The 21,542-nt window shown below is 41.7% G+C and overlaps 4 long non-coding RNA genes across 7 annotated transcripts; 2 read left to right on the top strand and 2 right to left on the bottom strand.

The window, feature by feature from the left end:
• Nucleotides 1–375: 375 nt before the first annotated feature.
• Nucleotides 376–6,557, bottom strand: LOC147752626 (uncharacterized). The gene is made up of 3 exons (XR_015313568.1): nt 6,449–6,557; nt 5,611–5,793; nt 376–1,763 (listed from the first exon to the last, which is right to left on the bottom strand). It is a non-coding gene; the product is annotated as an uncharacterized LOC147752626 (long non-coding RNA).
• Nucleotides 5,930–11,389, top strand: LOC111266860 (uncharacterized). Of its 4 annotated transcripts, none has more exons than XR_015313566.1 (3): nt 5,930–6,060; nt 6,471–6,651; nt 11,207–11,389. It is a non-coding gene; the product is annotated as an uncharacterized LOC111266860 (long non-coding RNA). The 4 variants fall into 4 exon arrangements; XR_015313567.1 differs by lacking the exons at nt 5,930–6,060; nt 6,471–6,651 and adding exons at nt 6,658–6,851; nt 8,028–8,359; XR_002684288.2 differs by lacking the exon at nt 5,930–6,060 and having other exon boundaries at nt 6,453–6,651.
• Nucleotides 8,892–12,449, bottom strand: LOC111266863 (uncharacterized). Its single transcript, XR_002684290.2, has 2 exons — nt 11,712–12,449; nt 8,892–9,738 (listed from the first exon to the last, which is right to left on the bottom strand). It is a non-coding gene; the product is annotated as an uncharacterized LOC111266863 (long non-coding RNA).
• A 7,489-nt stretch (nt 12,450–19,938) lies between these two features.
• LOC111266854 (uncharacterized) lies at nt 19,939–20,960 on the top strand. Its single transcript, XR_002684285.2, has 2 exons — nt 19,939–20,256; nt 20,514–20,960. It is a non-coding gene; the product is annotated as an uncharacterized LOC111266854 (long non-coding RNA).
• Nucleotides 20,961–21,542: the final 582 nt, after the last annotated feature.

Here is a 21,542-nt window from a genome sequence, read left to right as displayed (position 1 = left end):
CACGGCGGCAGACGATGCTGGCCTCGGTATGCACTAAACATAACAAATTATTCTAATTTTACATATACAAGCGTTGCATAACAACGTCTTTACAAATGCTTCATTGCAGGAGTTTTTTTTTTAACGTTTTTTCATTGCACTTTAATGGGCTTGTCATTAGTTGCCACCTTCGAATGCTTCTTCTTCGCATTCACTTAAAGCAGTCGATAAAGCAGAACAAAAAGCCGAGCACATAATTAAAATATTATACTATACGAAGTAATACAAGATAAATAAATTATATGGTTCTTTTTTGCAAAAATTAAGTAAAAAGTCGACTCAGTAACAATGCAAACATATTGTATTAGAAATACTATTATAACGTTATATGTTCATTGTGGCCTCTTTCCAGAATCCAAACGTACCTTCAATCAAACATTCATCCCTATATAATTCATTGGTGAGCCTCATAAAAGTGGCAGTAGAAAGTGGTTGTTAAGCCGGGGCATTTCAGCATAATATAGCTTTGGTTAGTCTCACAACGCTCTGTATGCTCCGTTGCAGACTAAATACCTATGCCTACGTCGTGCTATATACGTCGTTAGTATGTGGAGCCATTTCTAGATATGTTTGAAGAGATACACACACATCATTCGTTAACTGCTTAATCAATACAAGGTAAAATTTGATTTTAACCGATTAAGTAATATAACATACTATTTTTGATTTTGGCTTCTGATTAAGCTCGCAGGCGTCGCTCCTATATTATCTCTGCAAAAATCCTCCTATCATCAAACATTGTTGTTCATTATTCGTTCAAATCTATAGCTAAAGTAAGACCGTACCACATACAGATATAATACAAGTGCCTCTTAACAACTTCAATTTTGAATAAAAACATGCCCTTCTTTATTCGAGTAGGTCTATTCGCCATTTTTATTTCATGTCCTCTTGTACCTTTTTCACCTTTGTTTTAATTACTCCATTTTAATATAATCCTCTGCAATCCTGTTGTCGATTGCTATCGTTAAAGCAATAGGTAAACGAAAATGCGTGCATTTAGGTACGTTGTTTCTTTTCAGAGGAAACGCTTTTTGATTTCGTAAGTAATGACGATCCCTAATGAATGAAAAGCAGACTTTACAGCTGTGACGGGTAAGCATGCATAGGCATGATTGTTGAACGAGGTGATGATTATGTCTGACGCAATATTAACGCGATCCCAAACGGAACATTCGATACATTTGTTATCATCTGCCTAATCGTGTGAGCTTTTTTGTTTAAGCGGTATAGTGAGTCTCTGGGGCTGTAACCCTGTACATCAATTTGCATGATCCCCTCTACTAGGCCAACATTCACTCCCAGACTGTGTGTTCAGCAGCAGTTCAAATATGATTTCCGCTAAACATGTACATTCACACGGACGGGTACATTCACGCAGTTTATAGACGATCCAGATATGCGTAGTAAGTATCGCGCGACTCATTTCTTGCTGGCTGTGCCACCAGAGACACTCCAGTTCGAAACTTTGCAGATCTGCTATCTGTCCTATCTTATCGGTATATGTGCGTACTTCGCAGGCGTTGTGCTGTTCTCTGATTATTGACGTTAGCATCTTCGCAGGCCCTCCTCCGTTTCACTCGTTTGTATATTCTGATTTTTATCCCGGTACCGACTCGTCGGGAAATTTTTGTCTTTCGTCAAGTGACGCAAGACACATCATTCGCAGATGTCGCGCAATCTCACTGCAAGCAGCAATGCGATAACGTGAGGCCACCAAGTGACTTCGTAGAAAAAGAGAACCGTACTTTAGCGTTCGTTAGAGATTTATACAGTCCTTGGCACGCTTCTTACGTTCATCGTAACTCAATCATTTCTCACTTGTGCCCTATGCGCTAGCTTCAACAAATATTCAACAACTTAAGAATCTGACTTTCTTTCTAAAACGGAGTCCGAAATCAGCGTCTGCCCGCGTACCCAGATCCTCGCCATTCCTCAAATAGCTCTCATCGCCTTTACGACCTTAGCACAAGTTAAACTACGATGAAATGAAAGAATTCATATTAGTTTGCGGCGGAGCTGCCTTCATCGCCGTCCAAGGGGCAACTTTGGATACCATAGTTCAGATAATTCGATCGGAAGACACGCGTAAAGCACTTAAGTTAGGATAGAACACTCACGCGTAGATTTATCTCACCCAGACATCAATATATGTTAAGTTGTAGATAATGGAACAATGGTCAACGAATGTAAGACGAGACCGCTGCATTTGCACACAGAACAACTTACATTTTTTTTTAATTACCTCTTAGACTTACTATGTTTCGCTATGAACTCCGCAATGTTAAGCGTATAATTCATTAAATTAAAAACCCGCAGACCCAGATTACGGTTTTTTCTTTAAGAAACACCTTCATTTATGCACTGAACTATAGGTAATCAAGTTAGTGTTTTGTAGTGGAGTAAGAATAATCAATGAGGATATAACGGAGCATGCACAGTAAGAACTGACGCTAGAGAAAGTCACAAAAGAACCTCGATTCATTCTGCTTATTTCGTTGTATCTTCAGTTTTTGCCATTTTTATGGCCAGAAATACATGAAAATGTTACGAGGTCGTCAAGAATCTGTCCCCGTTGAGAATCTCTCTTCTTAGATATAGTTTGTTTGCGAGTTTTTATTAAATTTTCTAAAAAAAAAACATTAGAAGTGATCCATGTCAGTATCTATGTGCTGTATGCAATTCTGTATTATATATTCGTTAACGAGTTAGGGTATATCTGTGGAAGTAGATACCTCTGATGTAAACCCCAAAATACATAGACAAAGTAACAGCATATCTAGTCAAGGTTGAAGCGAACGTTGGTTGAACAGTAAGCTGCTTGCATCGCGCGTCTGCGCTGACAGTCATCATTTTCAGAGATACAAACGACGTTCAAGCTTCCCCCATTAGTAAAATAGTATTGCGTATATTTGTTAGTTTCGCCCTTTTTCTCTCTATGATTGATCCAGGAATATGCCCAGTCATCCCAACTCCTCATTATGGTACTTTAATCTTTAACCCACTATGCCGTTGCTTGATTTACATTGCCATTCGATAGAAGCGAACAAATGTCAAGGCTTGTGACGTGTCTGTTCTTGGGTAATAACCGTCAGCCGCGAAGTGGACATGAGTCGCTAGGTAATATATACGACTTGACCATAGTAGTGTTTGTTCTCGTTACCTTTAGTATGAGTTAACAGCACGAGCAGCCGAGCCGGACGATCAGTGTGGTGATTATTACACATTAATTCAATTCAGTTAGTTCAACTAAATGCTCCCATTTCCAACGTGAACTTAATTCGATAATTGATCTTGGTGGTGTTAAAAAATGTGTTATTGTATTTAGTGCTTCTGCGATGTCCTATGCTTCCTACTCTAGCTCTAGCTGCTACTCTTCCATTGTCGTCCGGTTATATTCAGTTTGTTTCGCCGTATTACTGTTATTTATTCATTTATACAACGCGATGTGGGGCTTTCTTCGCTTCCCTTCTACTAGATAAAATATTAACCCAAAAATGAAATATCGTTGTTAGGAATTACAGTGCCCATCACAAACAACAGCAGCGATAAGATCACACCGATATCAGATGTAGCCCTTGAATGAATGCTAAATCTAATCATAACCAGATTATTCAGTGAAGCGCTCGTTAATGTTGGAGTCAAGCTGAATCTGGCTCTCTAAACGACAATACAAGCCTACTACCAATTGAACGATTGAGCCATCTATTTAGAAATCTCAGTAAACGACGTTTAGACGGAACGAGAACCTTGTGCTGAGATTCCCCTTCGCGTTCGTCAATACCTTCCTCCCTTAAAAGCCTTCGCACTTTGTTAAACATGGTAACAAGAAGCTAATAAAATAACGCACTTCTGAGTTAAATGAAAATATCAAAGGGTAGCGTTGGGCAGCTGGGTCATTGTGGTTAGTGTTAAACATATATAGCATTTCACATGTAACATTCCACTGCAAACGATTCAACAACGAAAATATTATTTTCATACTTATTTTTTTCTTCTTACAGCGGTACTGCAATTTTACGGAGTTCGTAGACAAATCAATCTGGTAGACACGTATCAGCAATGCATGAACCTCATTGAAGAGGCAGCTTATTCTCTATAGTTATTCGCTATTTAAACATTTATATAAAGCGATTTTATGGAGATCTTTGTTACAAACAACTGTCGCTTTACACTTTAAGCCGAGGATCGGCCAAGGAGAATATCATTACTTTTTTGTCCGTCTATACGTGACCATTTCGTTAGCTAAGCCAATCAGCCACTCATCCAACTTAGAACATAACGTCTCCATACACCCTAAACATAAACGTGTGTTAGGATTATGTATTCATGGACTGGGGATATCTTGAAAACGGCGAGGTAGATGACCACTTTTGGCGGGGGGTGGATAAGCTTAACAAGAGAATTCCTTACTGGATGACCATAAAAACCTGACCTTATAGCAACGATCCTGAATCAGCAACAAAAATATGATGACAATTGCGCGTGTCTGTACGTAATGCGTATATCCTGTACACAGTAGCCACGGATAGGTAAACTGTGTGCACTATGACGAGTAAATTTGTGTACACACATGATGTGTATGCTACTACTTTCTAAAATCGATTGATGGCCCAAGCAACAGCCACCCAAACTCCGCACAGTATCAAAGCGCCCCATAGTTCTACTCATAATTCTATGTCCCATTTTCAAAACCCAATGTCATTATTCCTTTCGTTTTGTTATTAGCATCACTGATTATTAGGGTTTTAACTACTATTAATTAAAGCTGGCCATTATGAGAACTACTTTGTTCTTTTTTGAAGATGTTCATGATGGCTATCAGGAATCGCTGACTCAAGGAAGCTATATAGTGTTTTCGTAATATCTCCAAAGGCTATTGGAAGGTTCATCGCAAGGCAAGCATCGCAAAGGACACTATCCTATTTTTCTATAATATGTTCTCTGGAACTCGCTGTCAATTATCTGGTTGTCCAAAAGCGATATACTACCGAGCCACCTTCCCGAGCTGTGTTTCATTACTTTAAGTTCGCTGTTAATAAGACAGTTGAAATGTTCACGGTATCATTGTTCAGGCTCATTCAATGCCTGTAACACAAATCGGCAGCCTTGCACTTCTTTTTACAAATAGACGCAAGTTTGTTTACGGAAAACTCGCAGCCTAGCCTGGAATAAGCCTGGGTCCATTATTGTAAGAAACTGACACTCACACGTATGAAAATCGACGAGTCTCCAAGTTGCACGTATCAAACGCGAGCCGATTTCGAGTTGAAACTTTAAAAAAATCAAATATGTCAAATATAAAAAATATCAGCAAAATTAAGCTAGGTAGTATGTACAAATCCTGGAAGATGATGTAAGTTACATCTCGCGATGCCAAGACGATGCTGCCTCAAAAAGCCCTTCTGTGTTGATTGTGCAGAATGACAACTGCCATTTCAATAAACACGATGCTTCTTTAGACTAAGTAATCGGACGTCGAGAGCTTATCGTGCAATACGACCATGGTTTAGATAGGTTTCGTCTGATAGTAGTAACCGTTAAAAAAATAACAAAGCTAGAGACCCTTACTCATATATTATTGCACAATAGAATGTTGAATGCCTGGGGATTTCCTCGAAGCCAAGAAACCACGAGAGGCCGAATTTCGTCACCGTGAGTCATCTAGCCAAGCACACGGCACCAAGCGATGTAAGCATCAGGGAAACTGTCAGCCAAGCCGAGTACAGCTGCCGTTTTTCTATATCAGGCGTGCTAACAGATGACGGGAACAATACGCACCGTAGTCGTGTCGAAAATAAAAGTAAATTAAACAATTCGACCTTGGTATTTGCTTAAATTATCTACCAATCGAACTGAACACGTATATGAAATATTTGAATTTAGAAATAACGAAACGATAATCTAACTTAACAATGGATTTGCTCATACGATAGACTAAAATACGTAGCTAGCTTCTGAACATTTCCACTTCACTGTTACAGAAATACCCTTATGTTAACAAGGACCAGATATCATGCGGTAACTTCACTAACCGTGTTCTAAATTAGCTGTATTATATGTATTCATTTGTTACTTAAAACTTAAAATGATATGGCAAACGTGCCTTTACGAAGCAGGTCTCATTCAGTGCTCTGCATACTTTTCTAGCTTAGTTTAGAAGTTGGTGTTTTTCGATGATAAAGATGAACAACCGTTGATAGGCACATGGTAGTAGACGAGTTGTGTCAGCGGTATAAGCTGACGTATTATGCACTGATATGTATGTCTATTACATGTACGTGGTGTTCTTGTTTGGTCGAAAGATCACTTGTTATGTGTCGCGTGCTGTCTCATGTAAGAATGCGCGTAGTTCGAAGCAATTGCATTGGTCGAGTGATAAACATATTACCTGTGATCTTAATGTTACCTTTATGTTTCGTCCGATATAGCCGTTAAGCATTCCATAAGACGGACGGCTGGCTCCCAGCACGAACGAAGGCTTCTCTGTCTATGCCCTATGGGTTCGAACCTGGACCACAGCGTGTCGACAAGATTACCAAGCCATCATAGGGACGTGACCTATCCAGCATTCGTAGTCGTTCGATTGACGCCGCGTTGAGTAAACAGCAGGTAGGTGGCGCTGTGAGCAGTTGTGGCGCAGCTGCGCCTGTCGAAAACAATTCCCTATAACTCGCCGAATTCGACAAAGATTAGGAGGCTCTATTCACGAGTAGCCATCACACCCAGAGCTCGACCATACGAACAGCAGCATTGTGATTTTACAGATGAGCCGTCGACCGCTATGACTGAGCAAACTGGGCGAGAAACAGGTAGCTATTACAATGGACTACCTGTAAACTTAGCTTGGATACGTCTATGCTTACTTATTAAGGGACTAGCCGAGACGGTCATAGTCTTTATCCACAGGACATAGTCTCACTATAGTTATATTCTATGAACCTGTAAACTTTATCTGAGTAACGTGATCGTTTGCCTGCTACAAACGTCATGCATCGCCAATACACATATTTAATTCTTAATGCATTTAATTTGTTAATATTTAGACATATACAAAGCTTGATTAAATATAATATAAAGCTCGAATGTCAGCGGGGCGGGGGGACGCGCTATACTGCTTGCGTATGAAAAAGCTACAGATAGTTTTCAAAATTAATAACTGGATTTTCTACGACACTTACCAAGCCACTTCTATAACTAGGCCGCTCAAAAAACGCACCAAATTGAATTTTATATGCACTTATCAAAATGAACTCATAAAGTTATGGCAAAATAACTGTCGAAACAGTAACACACGTTTAACCATGATACTGAGACAAAAAACTGAGTGCTTTCATCGTCATTATTTATTTGGCCGTGGACCTGAACTTCTTACGCTGGGGCCCTGTGTGTTTCGCCTCCTAAAGAGCCATAAATTTTTCTAGAGCCGTGAACTCAACGAACACGCGACTTTTAAATGCGTCCAGATATATATATATATATATATATATATATATATATATATATACACGTCCACAATCTTTTGTCACCGCAATACTTTTTCGTTTTGTCCGTTTGCCTGCTGTTGTCGATGGGTTCACCAGTTTCGCCTGAGTTGTGACCAACAATAGAAGTCACCGTCAAATCACCATCACAGGCCCAGATATGTTTCTTTATTTATCGGGCGTATAAGCATCATGAAATCTACAATCTCAGCTTTTTCTACGAGTAAGTTGTTTTCGTCTGAGTCTGGCTGTGCGTGTGATATTACATACACAACTCATACAAACATATATATATATTGGTTATGTTCATCCACACTGGACTGGTGGGTCTCGTCGGCGAACTTTTCGAGTCGAAAAATGAAAAAAAACAAGAGAAGGAAAAGGAGGCCGGAGCAAGGTCGCACTAGGCGCCGGTGGGCATAGGGTCTTGTGTCGGCAAGGTGAACAGCTTACGACAAATCGACCAGAGCCTCAGCTAATAACAGCAAAGATCTGATATTGTAGGCAGGGGAGCAGGCGGCCAACGACCTTACCGAATTGTCTAGTATATTGTGACAGCAGAACGGCCAATATTACTAGCCAACTACGAAATCAAGTCAAGTCAAGTCAAGTCAAGTCACTAGAAACGAGATCTCAACGACGCAACCGCAGTTGGTGGACGACACCACAGGTCTTCTTTTGTGCGAGCCTAGCAAGCCATAGGTACAACGAAGGTCAATATGTTGAAAAGAGTATGTGAAACAATCAAGTTGACAGGCCCACATGCATTAACGGAAACAGCAGTGAGAGGCGCATTCGCGCGAGACGCGAACACAGGAATAATACCAAATTCACAGGTATCACGAAAAGTCTAGCATAAAAATACAACTAAAGTACGATTGATAACCCCTTTGATAAAGTACAAATAATGCACTATATAGTACTAAAGTATGTAGTACTAAGCCTGCCAGAGGAAGCACATAGTGAACCTTGAGATTTTGTCAACAAACCGAAACCTTCCGGTTTACATAGGGCCTTCTTAATAACTAGAGTCGAGTAGTAAAAATGCAAATTAAATTAACTCATTTCATAGTTTCAAAACCTATAGGGTGAAAACGGAATTTTTTCATTTATTTCCCTAATGGATAATCAGTCGGGCTAAAGCACTGCTGCAACTTATTGCTTATCGAGTACAACCGTATTTATGAATAGGCACGATCAACTGAATAGCTACTGACCCTAAGTATAACGAAAAATGTAAAGATATATCGACTGGAAAAGATAAATAGCTCTAATCTCGTTAGGTTTAAGTTAGGAACATTCAGTTAATAGAAAATGTTGACATTTTTTACTTATTTTTGTTAACGTTTCATTGGCATTCTGCATAGGTAGTTTTCAGCAATTTTATTGACTTAATCTACGGCACAGCATATTTCTCTATCAAAATATAAAAGTAACAGGCGGATAGGTAATGGCGCAGGCCGTCGGTTAATAGGACGCTGGTAGTGCAAAAGTATCCAACTAATTTAAAGCTTTATTTGGCAATATACGAAGGTTACCGTTAAAAATTAGTTGACAGATGTAGTGATACAAAAAAAGATATTGTGCGAAGTGTATCTTTGAATCAGCGACTAAATTATTTTCTTTATTAGAGGAATATTCGCCAGCGTCATATTGAATTGCTGTTACACTGCGCAACATTGAACGTCAACCTACTAGCGTACCCATCATGTAACGACTTTTAAATAGATCATAACTGAGTGCTAGACTTGTGATGTCGTTAGAATTGTTAACAGCGGATCTGCCAGCGTTCGTCTGACTGGCTGATACACTGTTGTTTTCGTTAACTATATGCACATCAATATCAGTAAACAAAATTTTTGTAATCTGCAGCCAGATCTGGAGGCTTAGCAGCGGGCACATAGCCGAAACCCTAATGGCAGGTTAGGCACGACCATTTTTCAAGAACCACGTGGTCTCTCCTTCTATTATTAATCTACCCTCTTTCCATTGGCGCTGCTGCTTCTTCTCTCCGTCTCGTCCGTTTCCTCCTTCTCCTCCACCTCCTCCGCCTCCCGATGTTGTCGTCGCTGTCCTTGTTGCCGTAGTTGTTATTGTTGTTAGCTGCCGCCATCCCTTTCCTTGCGCGAACAACTGCCCTCTCCGCTGCGCCATGTCGTCGCTTAACACCAAGTTAAGCAACGAACCTTTACGACGACTGCGCCAATAGCACCGTCTGCGACAAAGAACTTTCAAGGTCACTAGTCATCGTCGCCATTGTAACCCCAGCCAGGATCTCCATCTCGCATAGGTTGCCTATTGCCCCATTCTCAACTTATGAAATGTAGTGCACTTATTATTCTAAGCACCTTTGAATATGCGCCGTTTATTGAGCCTGACAATGATTTGTAATTGCATATTACTTTCGCGGCCAGCTTGTGACCTACCTGATTATTGCCACAAAGCTGTTGCAGCGTTTTGCAGATGACCACATCAATGTAAATCGACCAAAACCAAGTTGTTAGGCGCTTATACGGATGCCCGCTTTCATAGGGAGAAGGGGGAGCGGAAAGCGAATATATTGTTTTTTTTTCGCTCGCGACTTTCTCTCCTCTATTCTGTCCTTGGGCCTAATTCTGTTTTAAGGTCAGCATATTCTAGTAAGCAGCAGAATTATGACGCCGGGTTTTTCAACAATAACAGCTATCGGTGTGTCCTCGAATCTGAGCATTATTTAAAACGTAATCTGTGCTTTTGTTTCATAGCGTTCAGTATCGTTCTTTGCCCTCTTATTGATATTGTGTATTTAAGCTTCCCTGTCTGCCCACCGAGTATCGAGATAGAACCAAGTCAACATCTAATGGCTGCCAAGCATTGGGTATAGTCGCTTTATGGCAAGCTGGCAATAGCCGTAACGGGGTTCTGCTGCATTACCTTGTCTCTCATGCCAAATCAAAGTAGACATTTGTACGTTCTCTTGGTTATTGTTATTGTAGCTCTTTCCTATTAGTTGGTTTTTGTTATTCGAGCTGTTATAGCTGTTGAAGTGTTGTAGCCAATATTGCCTGACATTCAACATGGCAGTCGAGTTAGGTTATAGCTCATAGCGCCTCGTGGCAGCCGTTGTCGAGTGAGCTCAATCCTTCACACAGGCACCGACAAAGCCTTCATCACACGAGAAGCGTAGCAGCAGCCGAGAAGGTCAGTGACCGTTCATCACCAGCGTTCCTCTGGCTGGTAGCGCCTGTGTCCGCCACAGGCCCTCGGCATAGGGATGCATAGAGCTTAGCAGGCTGATTGTTACAGCATATCTTACAGTCCTCTCGTTATTGGCCTTAACAAGGAACTGACGATGGCCAATAGGTCACGGATCATATGGCTGCACGTTTGCTTTAACTGCCGAATCACGTAATAACGTGATGCGCCTAATACAGGTTTTCACGCAATATTATCTTACAACCGATAAAAAAAACTTCTAGGGTTGCATTTTTAGACTACTCTGCGCTTTACCCCAACGGGTAGTTATTATGGGTAAAACTATTAACGCGGGCAATGTTTAAAATAAATATAAATTGTAGACACGTAGTTGGAGCTTTGCAGATATATTACCAACGATTTTAAGCGAGAATGAACTAACAGTGCTTTTCTCAATGAGAACTAATTATTTCTAATTTAAAGTCATTTCCTCATACCGCCGGTTACAGATGTTAACGATATCAACAACAACAACAACAACAACAACACCCGTATCAAGAATCGAGGCTGAGTTATAAGAGGCGCTGGAGTCGGCAAATACATCCGTTAAATATTCTATCGCAACGCCTTTGGGTCACGAGATAGTTATGTAATAATAAATTTTACTTCTGCGTGCAACACACAGATCTGCATAGTGGACTGATTTGTGCTAAAACTAAGCCATATTTTAAGTAAATATGATAATATAGCATTGATTTAATTATTTAGGAGAAAGGGGCAGCTATTATCATAGCGTATTCAAACTGGCTGATCAGGTCCAATTCTTATGTTAGCCAAGCGTTTTTCTTGCAGCCAAAAAAAAACCGCTAGCATAATCTCCACCTGCCCATAGTACGAGATAATCAGGCCTGTCTGTAAACCCTAGGTTTTCCAGCGAGCGAAGCTAATGCAATTGGATAAGATTATATTGTAATCTTCAGAGAGGTAAGGGGAAACATCATATAAGATATTCACTTTATGGAAGAGCCGCGTGCCAGCTTCCGGGTGGACGTACATCTTGTCGATTTGTAACCGTGTAATGACTAAGCACAAGTTCTAACCTCAAGAGCTTCTTTTCCTATTGTCCACTTTCCACCAGTAGGTTTGTTTGAATATGTTGCTTCGATCCATAGTGTTCTAAATGTCACGAATTAACTTTACGTAGTCCTTAGCGAGACTGATCTCGTTCAGCAAGCAGCTCCGTACAGGCTGTATATATCATCTATTACTGTTGTTGTTTTGTCGTGAAGAAGTGCTAACGGAGCGAGGGCATGGGGTGGCATAATAACAGTGACGGTACCTGCACGGTTCGATAGGTGGCGCTGCAGCCGTAGTCAGTTTGAGCGCGAACAGCTTTCGCCTATCGCGTCGTTCCAGTCGTGTGGCGCTGGTGCGCGTCATCGCCACGCGCGCGCATGGTAGTAGCGGGCAGAAAGTGAAATTGAACCTTTATGCCTACCGTAGCGTCTTTGGTACCTGACTTCGTTCATCAGATTGCTATAACTATAAAAGGCTGTATTGATTGTTTTAATATCATCAGTTATGTCATGCTCTGTAGAACTTTGTGAATAACATCAGGCAACAATGATCTTAACAATGTATAAGGGCATTAAATGTAAGAACAAGTAAATATAAACCAATTGTAAAGAAAGTAGCAGGTGTTAGGGAAACGCTTTAAAAGGATCTAAACAATAAAAGCCTGCTTCGTATGAAAACAACAACAACAACAACAAATATTCGTTGCATAAATATAGTACTCTTAGTCTCAAGCTTTAAATTCGGGGTGACTTTCAAAATTCTCGATCATATCATACATATTTTAGGTCTATCTTTACGGTGCTGAACACTCGTACGTTTCCAAACAGGTTCCAACGTTTTGGCAGGTTCCGTTCGTCACCTGCCAAAACGTTGGGATGATGTTTGAAAAAGGATACTATTAAAAGTATATAGCACGAAGCGAGGAATCCGAAATTGGTTTGAAGCACATACCCTAAGTAACGGACAGAATATCTTTAGAGATTTTTTCATATATATATATATAGTGTGTGTATATATATATATGTGGTAGTTTTGACGTTCATTTGAAAGAGCTTACTCGGTGGGGGTTCATATGATTATTGATAATTATTGATTACGATATGCTTTGTTTATGTAAATTGTTTGTGGAGGTTTTTTTGTTCTATCAGTATCGATCGTCGTTGGAGCTGTGCTAGCTACTTGCCGGGCTGCTCTAGTCACAGGTGGCTATAGTCCCGCTCCGCTCGCTACAATTTCTCGCCGCTGCTCGAGCGGCCGGAATATGGCGATGATTCGGTTATTTTGTACTGTGTTGGATTTTGTGCTGGCTTGTTCTTGTAGTCGTCCAATGTGACGACCCTCAGGCATACCCACCAGCATCACCGCCAGCTGTAGTATTAACAGTGGCAGCATTACTCTTAAACGAACGACGTGCTCAGTCGACGACGGTCGTGAAAAGGTGAATGGCCTCTACGAAGGGGCTTTGGGGCCTCCTTCCACTCATCTGTTGTAGCCCTGGGCTGCTGCTGCTGCTGCAATTCAGCCGTCGGGTTTCTCCGCTGTGTGACCATCCGTTGCTCCCTCTACTCCTCGATAGCGTTGAGTTAAAACTTATGCTAGCAGTACACACACGCAGTTACCGCATCCAAATATACGAGCGCACCTTGCCTGGCGCATGGTCGCGGCTTCTGCTGCCGTGACGCGTTCGACCGAGGCAGGGAACAGTTTGCCTTCGAGCTATTACAGGCCACAAAGCGAAATCGTAAGTGTAAGAATCGCGAGAGGCACCAGTATCAGTCGCAGGCGCCCGCATTCTATGTCTTTGCCCTTTCAACCTAGAATTTGAGCTCCTTCAGTTAAAACATCTAAATGTTGAATTATTATAATTGTGAAAAATTTTGACAATAGCGACGACAATGACAGCGAAAGAATCTATTATAATAAAAGAAGAAAAAAAAATTACCGTCAGATCTCGAGCTATGGCCATACTGTGTAACATACACTTCACTATATTCGTATATAGAGAGGCGAGCTTCGACCTTGAGAGGACTTATTCATCATGGTATAGTTGCTGGCTGGTAGGTAGAAAACTAATAGTCCCAGAAACTTAAACAAATGCCATCAGCTATTTTTTGTCGAAATTATTCTCATGCAACTTGACAATTCAATGCAATGTTAACATTTTGCACCATTTCGAAAGGCTCACAGACAGACGATGACAAGGGATAGCTGCTTAACAATCACGAACGAATGCCGCATCACCGGTAGACAGACATTGGCCAAGTAAATGACCCAATGGACGGGCACACGTTTATCTAGCGAAGATACTACTACTTCCAGGGGAAGGTCGAAGCTGAATGTACATATGATACTGCATAGCAATCGGCAGGAAGTCTTCACGACTATTTGTTCGAAACGATACGTGGCGTTTGGTGACGCTTTCCGTTGACAGTGGCTGCTGTAGAGGGTCGCCAAATGTTGTCCCGAAAGCGGAGGATGCTAAGACCAACAGAAGAAAGTAGTTTCAGTCACCGAGATAGTCGCGAACCCTTTTCCTTACTCCTACCGCCAGCTGCAGAGATCAGTCGAGTAATCGGATCCCATCCAGTCTCATGTGATAATGACATGTGTTACCTGTATCGCGCTCAGTCGATACTAACGCAATGAAAAGCACGATTCACACGATTAAAAACTACATGAAACTATAGAAATTGTTTCTATCGATGTTTCTTCCAGCATCAAATGTAGCAATGCCAAAATATGAAATTCTTGACGTTACCTTCTTGACTGAAAGGACGCCTCCGACCTAGGCGAGGCCGCACAGATGCCGTGTCGTGTCGTCTGTCTTGCCTCGTCGTTGACTCCTTTTGCTCCCTTTATTGATGGAAACAAGACGTCAACGGCCAGACAGGCTTCCATAAGCGAAGGCGGCGAGCACCTTGCGACGGCGGGGCTGATGGACATTCGTTTCAAACAGTCGAAGCACAACGCTTCGTTTGGTTGCCGCCTTAATAACGATCATCCGCTTAGCGGTGTGCGTGGCTGTATGTGTGCACGCCTATTTAGACGTTTGTTCCCGCGTACATTACCGTCTCACCTTCCCGTCACAAACAAATTGAATGGATATCGGCTAAGATAGAAGGCAATATGTTAATATGCAATGGAAATAATGGCACACGTCTGTCGTGTTTCAACCAGTGCATCGTATTCAGTTTTTCCTTGTCAATCCAATCGAAATATCCGTGTTGCATAGTTACATGCTAGTCGTACGCGAAGATGAACGATAAATAGTAGTAACCAGCTTAGTGAATTGAAATATCAGTACACCATAGTAGTGGTTATCACTATTAGAATGGTGTGGAAGTTTCTCTTAAAAGAATCTTCGTTAGGAAGGGCGTCGGTTAATCTAAGTTGAAGATGAATCAAGTTGAACCCAATGGATATTGATGGACCAGCCTGTCTATATAGTAAGACGGCAGAAATGTCGTCCAGCTGTAGCCTAACGTCTACAGTCCTAGGACCTGTAGGAAGATATGCAGTGTTACATTTAGATTTCTGTTGTATACTGTGAATTTATGTCTACCGTCAAAAATGTCGCTCCGAACTGAAATAACTTCCTCGTTTATTTTCGTAACTTGATTTAGAATGTTTGAAGTTAGCCAGTTTTGGTTACTTTTTTCAATGGTCCGTCGCGCCTTTTTCCTTGATTGAACTTGCTAAACGAGAGCGCTCCACGATCTCCGGATTGGATCGTTGACCTCGAAACTTTGCTTTATATCACACTATTGGTCATAGACTAATATTATTTAACACCGATTTCAGATTGACCCTGCCGTTGCTCCAGCACTTTTCCTTCAGCGGTGATTACTGTGATCTCTACTTAGGAGTACGCGTAGCGTTTCAAATCGGGGAACCGTGAACAGACTGTTTGTATCCACTTGATTGGAGTATATTGTCTATCGATGATTCAGCCATAAGGTAAATGCCATCATCGTTTCCTGCTGCTTTTTCCCTGTCCTGTCTGGCTTGGGCCTTGTCCATGAGGCGGCAAAGGCGACAAATAGAGGCATCGCAGATTCAATAGAGCTTTTGGCCCTCGTAGTCGTTGCCAGAATCGCGCGGCTACGCCAGACAACAGGTCACTGACCCCCCTCACTACGACGGCAGTCGTCTTTATCACGTAGCGTCTTAAGAATCCAACCCTGTCGATTAAAAGTTTGCTGTAGGAGACGGGGGCAGTCGCCCCAGGCCAATCACGGCTAGCGCCCTCCAATGCCATTGTCGCATTGAACGTCAGAATTGCTGTTTAGAGCTCATAAGAAAGCCCAAAGTCCCACTTTGGCGTTCTGGTCAGCAAAATGTGCAATAGAAAGAAGAAAAGCGAAAGGCCTTTCCAAATACCTTTTAGCAACGTATCCGATTCGATTAAATTAATGTTATATATGCGAAACGATATAAATATTGACGTTACTTATGCTATGCAATCAATACACACAAGTCTGTAGTTAGAACTTGGCATGACTTGGCACGACTCTGTATAAAAAAAAAGACGATACCGTCGCTATAACCCAATCTGATTTAGCTAACCGTTCCGACCCTCATGTCAACTACTTAAATCGGTCTTCCCCTAGACGGCTGATTGACAGCACAAGACGAAGCAATCCCTATGCTGAGATTCGAGCCCGTACCAAGTTTCATAAGCGAACGCGAATAAATTTCACCTAACTTGATCAGGCTACTTCTTGGTGGTTATTATTAATAAGTTTATTGGTGATAGCGTCGTAACTATAATCCATTGTATGCATAAATTTGTATATATCTGCACGTCAGTTAGGGATGTCGCAGAAAAAAATGGACACCGTCCGATTTCATTAAATCCAGCTTCGACATTTCTTCTCAGTTCCTATTTCGTGTTACTGCCAATACCGTTAAGTCCGACGGTGCGTCGCTGGCGGGCCATCGTCAGACTCGCATGCATCTTATTTCTGTCTCTTTCAGCTTTTCCCTCTTCCGTTTCTAGCTGTGAGCGGCTGTTAAGGAGGCTCCGAAAGAAAAGATGCCACTGTTGCGAGGTTTGCCCGCGGCAGCAACAGAAAGCACGAGAGAGGGCAACGACCCCGTGCTGCTTCTGGCTGTGTATGTGTGGTCGTTGTTCTTTGAAGGACGGTCCCATCACAGGCTAAGGGAACGTCATCTCTTTCTTGGGAGATTCTAAACACCAACCATAGAAAAGTCACCAACGATAGTTCGCAGGACCTATTCCACGAGTTTTAAATAGCACACGGGAATACGTTTGATCATGGCTTAAGCAGACATGGGGCATATTTCTGTTATACGCATGCCAATATCTATTTTACTAAGCACAAAATAAACTAGCGTCAAAGTAAGAATATTTGCTATTGCAGTTATACTTGTCACAAGTCCAATGGTAAGTTTTTCTCGTCGACTTCGAAAAAATGCCCTCACTCCCTCACACGTTAATCAAGTTCCGTGTATGTTTGCAGCTGCGACGTCGAGTAGTTACTCGAGTTCGTAACAGGCTATTGTAGAACTTACCAATATACCTCATTATATCAGTTGTTCAGCGGTGTCAGTAGGACAGCGGTAGGACAGACGAAATTCAAAAAAATACGGGTCCACTATGGAATCCGTTGACTAGTCATAAGTGAACACAGCGAGTTAGCTACTTGAAGACACCAAACTATGATGAACATGGAGTACGGGCTATTGCTATAAAACAGCTACTGCCATGGTTGGCTCAGACAACAAAATCATAATTGTTAATCTGCGTTTGACAGAATTGCAGCCGCGATGGCGGTCGTTGACGCTCTTCTAGTGGATGCTTAGGAGTTACCTCCGGAAAGCAGGACAGGAGTGAGTCAATCAAGCAGACCGACTGGCTCGCAGGATCAGGTCTTAATGCGGATGAGCCTAGGTTTAGCAAGCACGTCGCTTACGTACGCGTACCGGCACACGTCGCCGTTGGTAAATCGTTCGCGGGGCCGGGGTCAACGGCCGCGGAGCTGGGGGCTGATGAACTCCAGGCTTCCGACTCTGGCTACTTGACAGCAGATCGGCAATGGCTATGACAAAGACAGTGCCAAAGCTGTTAAGCGCCATTACCAGTCGCAATGGAACACGCGGCGAGTGATGATGCTAGGAGTAACCACGTGGTGTGACAGAAGAAGTATTACATTCGTAAAGGTCTCTAGCAGAACTGCTTTTGCTATACTAGTTCTGGATGCTAATACTACGAGTATATCGCTATGTGATTTTTCTGTCTAGCCACAATTTTCGGTAACGTTATCGCTTCTGGTGCGCGGGCCTGCGTTATTAACATAGCGTTAATTCGAATTTGTTTGTCCTGGTGTGGACCTTTACCAGGAATCAAGCAAAGCGTGATTAGGTAAACTGAGTAAAAGTGTTCTAAAGATTAACTAAATGATAACCGAAAAGAGATGCTAACGTAAGAAACTTAAAGAAATTAAAATTGTTCGAAATTCTATATTGAATGCTAATGTTGTCCTGCAATTACCGACTGGTGAATGAACGATACCGTTATTGTCGCTATTTAGAAATCGAGTGACGTAAATGTATTAACTTAATATGGTGTTAACTGATGATCTTCGAGGAAAGTTTTAGGATTAGATACCCTAAACCACAGCTGTACATATACATTTGATGCAAGGCCGCGTCTTTTATGGCGGCTCTAAAGATCAGTCGCTTACTGAGATCGGCTTTGGTTAACTGGATGTGGAACCATTGTATTTGGATTATGCGGTAGACACGAATCATTATTTGTTAGTGCGGATTCGCGACGAAGGTGATGATACAAGCCACTGTCTGTCTGACGAATCAAATAATGGCAGCGAGATACCGACTAGTTCTTGAGGTTCTAACGACGAGGTCAAAAACATCTATGCCTTCTGTAGCTCAACGAGACTTCGACACCGAATGCAATTGTCGCGCAAGAAAACAGTCACGAAGGAACGACATATTACAACTTAAGAAATTTATATATGTAAACTTCTGTGTGACATTTCGATATTACGACAAACGAACGTCTTTGGTGTTGTTTGTTACGGACTTGTTTCGTTCACGAAATTTATTTGGTTTTCTTTAAACTTAACACTAATAATGTCAGTCATGGTTTTAATTGTAATATATATATATATAATATAATATACACCAGTTGTTTGATACGATATTGATACGTCATGAAAGCGTAGCTATGTTGAAACGACTAGCAATAATGGATGATCTCCCTACATGTAGCAGCACGGCAGCAGCAGCGGCGTCACTGGTGGGACAACGGCGTCTTTGGATAAAGTCTACGTGAAATACTCCACAGGTTTTCTTCGAGAGCTAGCTGGTATTCTTTTAGCAATACTAGCGGAAATTATTAAGGCAGCCTGATTAATAAACCGAAAAATTGACATGGGTTCCCATAAACGAGAGTTTCGATACATAAAACTTCTGGAGTCACAGTCGACGGAATATAAATAACGCCTAGATCGGAGCGACGTAAAATTGCCGCTTGATGCTAGGTGTTTGTGAAACCTGAGTCCTGATATATTTTGTGCGACATGTGCGACTAAACAAAGAAAAAGACTAGATAAACGAAACGACGTGTATCCATAATTTTTATGTACTGTTCAATCTACCCTCTTGAATTTGCTAATTAAAACAATGTTACAGTTACGCCCCACCGCTCGTTGTATGCGGTATCCTTTAAATTTTCATACTACGTCAATGCCGGATAAGATTCCTATTAAACGTATACATACAGACGTAGAAAGGTACTCATATATTTGTCCTGCACAAGAGCCTCTTTCTAGGGTCGCACTAAATGTAAATATTCGTAATACCCATCGAGTAAATAAACTCTATGCTCTATATTTGATTCTCACGATCGAGTTGAGGAGAAACAAAAAAACGTCACTCGAAGGAAAAAAGGGCGGGCGTGTCGACGGTGGGAAATAACGACAGACCAGGACGTCCTAGGACGCGTCGTACAACAACAGCATCAACTATTTCTAAATGTATATATGTGAGCTGCGTGTGACTCAAGAATACGATAATAACAGCCAGTGAAAACTAATGTTGGAGGCCTTTAGGCGACCTTTAGCGATAAGTAACCCAACTTCTTTTGTTTGTCGGTATCCAATGAGCCATCGCGAACGGCGAGAGAGAAAGTAACCTTCGATCACGCGCACTTTTTGAATAGTTGGCGCTGCTGTGGGTGGTGCCACGGTTATGACTGGCCTTCGAACAGTTAGCCGCTATAGTAATCTGAGTCGCTATTGATAAATAGATGGCGTTGCCGCCGCTGTCCAGTCGTAATCGTACGGTCATGGACAACCCTAGTCGCTAGCCGATGGCAACGACTGGAAGTACTACGCGGCTGGTTTGCTATGCAAATTCAGCGTGGCCAAAAGTAGGCTCAAACTTTTTAAACTGAAAGAGCCTTACAGTGAACGTGTCGATGCGCGAGGAGAAGCACGTATGCTCATTAAATGATACATTTTGTATTAAAGACAGCATGTCATTCGCGACTACTGATCTATCTATCTATCTATTAGCTAACAGTAACGGCTATCAGCTATTCGTAATTGTTGTCAAGCGGTCTTCTATAAACGACGCAGAGTTTCCGGCGATATAATGGGTTCTCTATTTGGTTTTTGATAATTTTTTAGCTTCGCAATGCACGTGCATTTAAAACAGTGAATGTTTATTCCTCTCTCTCTCTCTCCTATGCAGCAGCTAAATCAGCGGGATTTTGATACGCAGGAAGAACTTATTTTACGTCGGTCTAATCCGTTGTGACATGTTCGACAGGATGTTGTTTGTCAACCTTACTTCATCTTACAATGTCACAGTTATGATTATGATGACCATGGTGATGTGCGTGGCTGTTGTCTCATTAGTAATAATTGAAAATCCTGCTTTTGCCTAGCGGAACTGGACGCTGAAATAGCATTATAAAGGAGAAATTTTCGCGCGGATCGCCGACGTTTATCGCCTAAATAATGGCGTACATTGTGGGCCTATCTGAAGACAGTAGCTGGACGTTTTTTTCACTTTCAGATATTTGAAGATTTTATTTATACAAGTGGAGAAATTAGCCTATCTTTGTGTTATCTAATTAATTAGTTAGTTGTGATGTTGTTATTATAAAATAATAAACACACTCAGTCAACACGATCATCATTTGGATATCGTTCTTAGCTATAAGTAGCTGTTAGCATATTCATTCGGGAACAAGCTTATGTAATCAACTGGACGTAAGATTGTTTCGAATTGTAGAATGTGGTCCATGCTGATTTGGGCCCGAACCGTGAGTTCTCAACAGGGATAGGACTGATAATAATCAATGCGGTTAGGCCTAAACATCTGCGCTCTTCTATAGTGGCCGATCTCTCATCGGTCCACAACGTTCTTTCAGGCCGGTCACGCTGGACTAATTTGCGCTACCACTAAAATCTAATTGCCCTTGCTCGGACTATAGAGCGCTGCATGTGCCGTTCTCGTCCTTGTAAGTTCCACCTGGTCATCTGCCATTTGGTGGCTGAATGCTACCGATATTTGCGCCTTGAAATTGTGCTAAATTATACTGCTCCAAAAGAGATTTAGTTTGGGATCGAATGGGTTGGCAGCTAAGTAAAAGTGGAAGTAGAGGGGTAGATAGCCTAAGCATAGTAATTAGATGAGTTGCCTTCGCTTGACGCCTCCGGTTGGGCTAAAGAGTAGAGGGGTAGATAGTTTAAGCATAGGAATTAGATGAGTTGC

This window comes from Varroa jacobsoni, unplaced genomic scaffold (genome assembly GCF_002532875.2).
Source record: "Varroa jacobsoni isolate VJ856 unplaced genomic scaffold, vjacob_1.0 scaffold_1121, whole genome shotgun sequence".
Taxonomy (NCBI): Eukaryota; Metazoa; Arthropoda; class Arachnida; order Mesostigmata; family Varroidae; genus Varroa; species Varroa jacobsoni.
The sequence above is the reverse complement of the archived record's forward strand: the minus strand, read 5'-3'. Positions and strand labels throughout refer to the sequence as shown.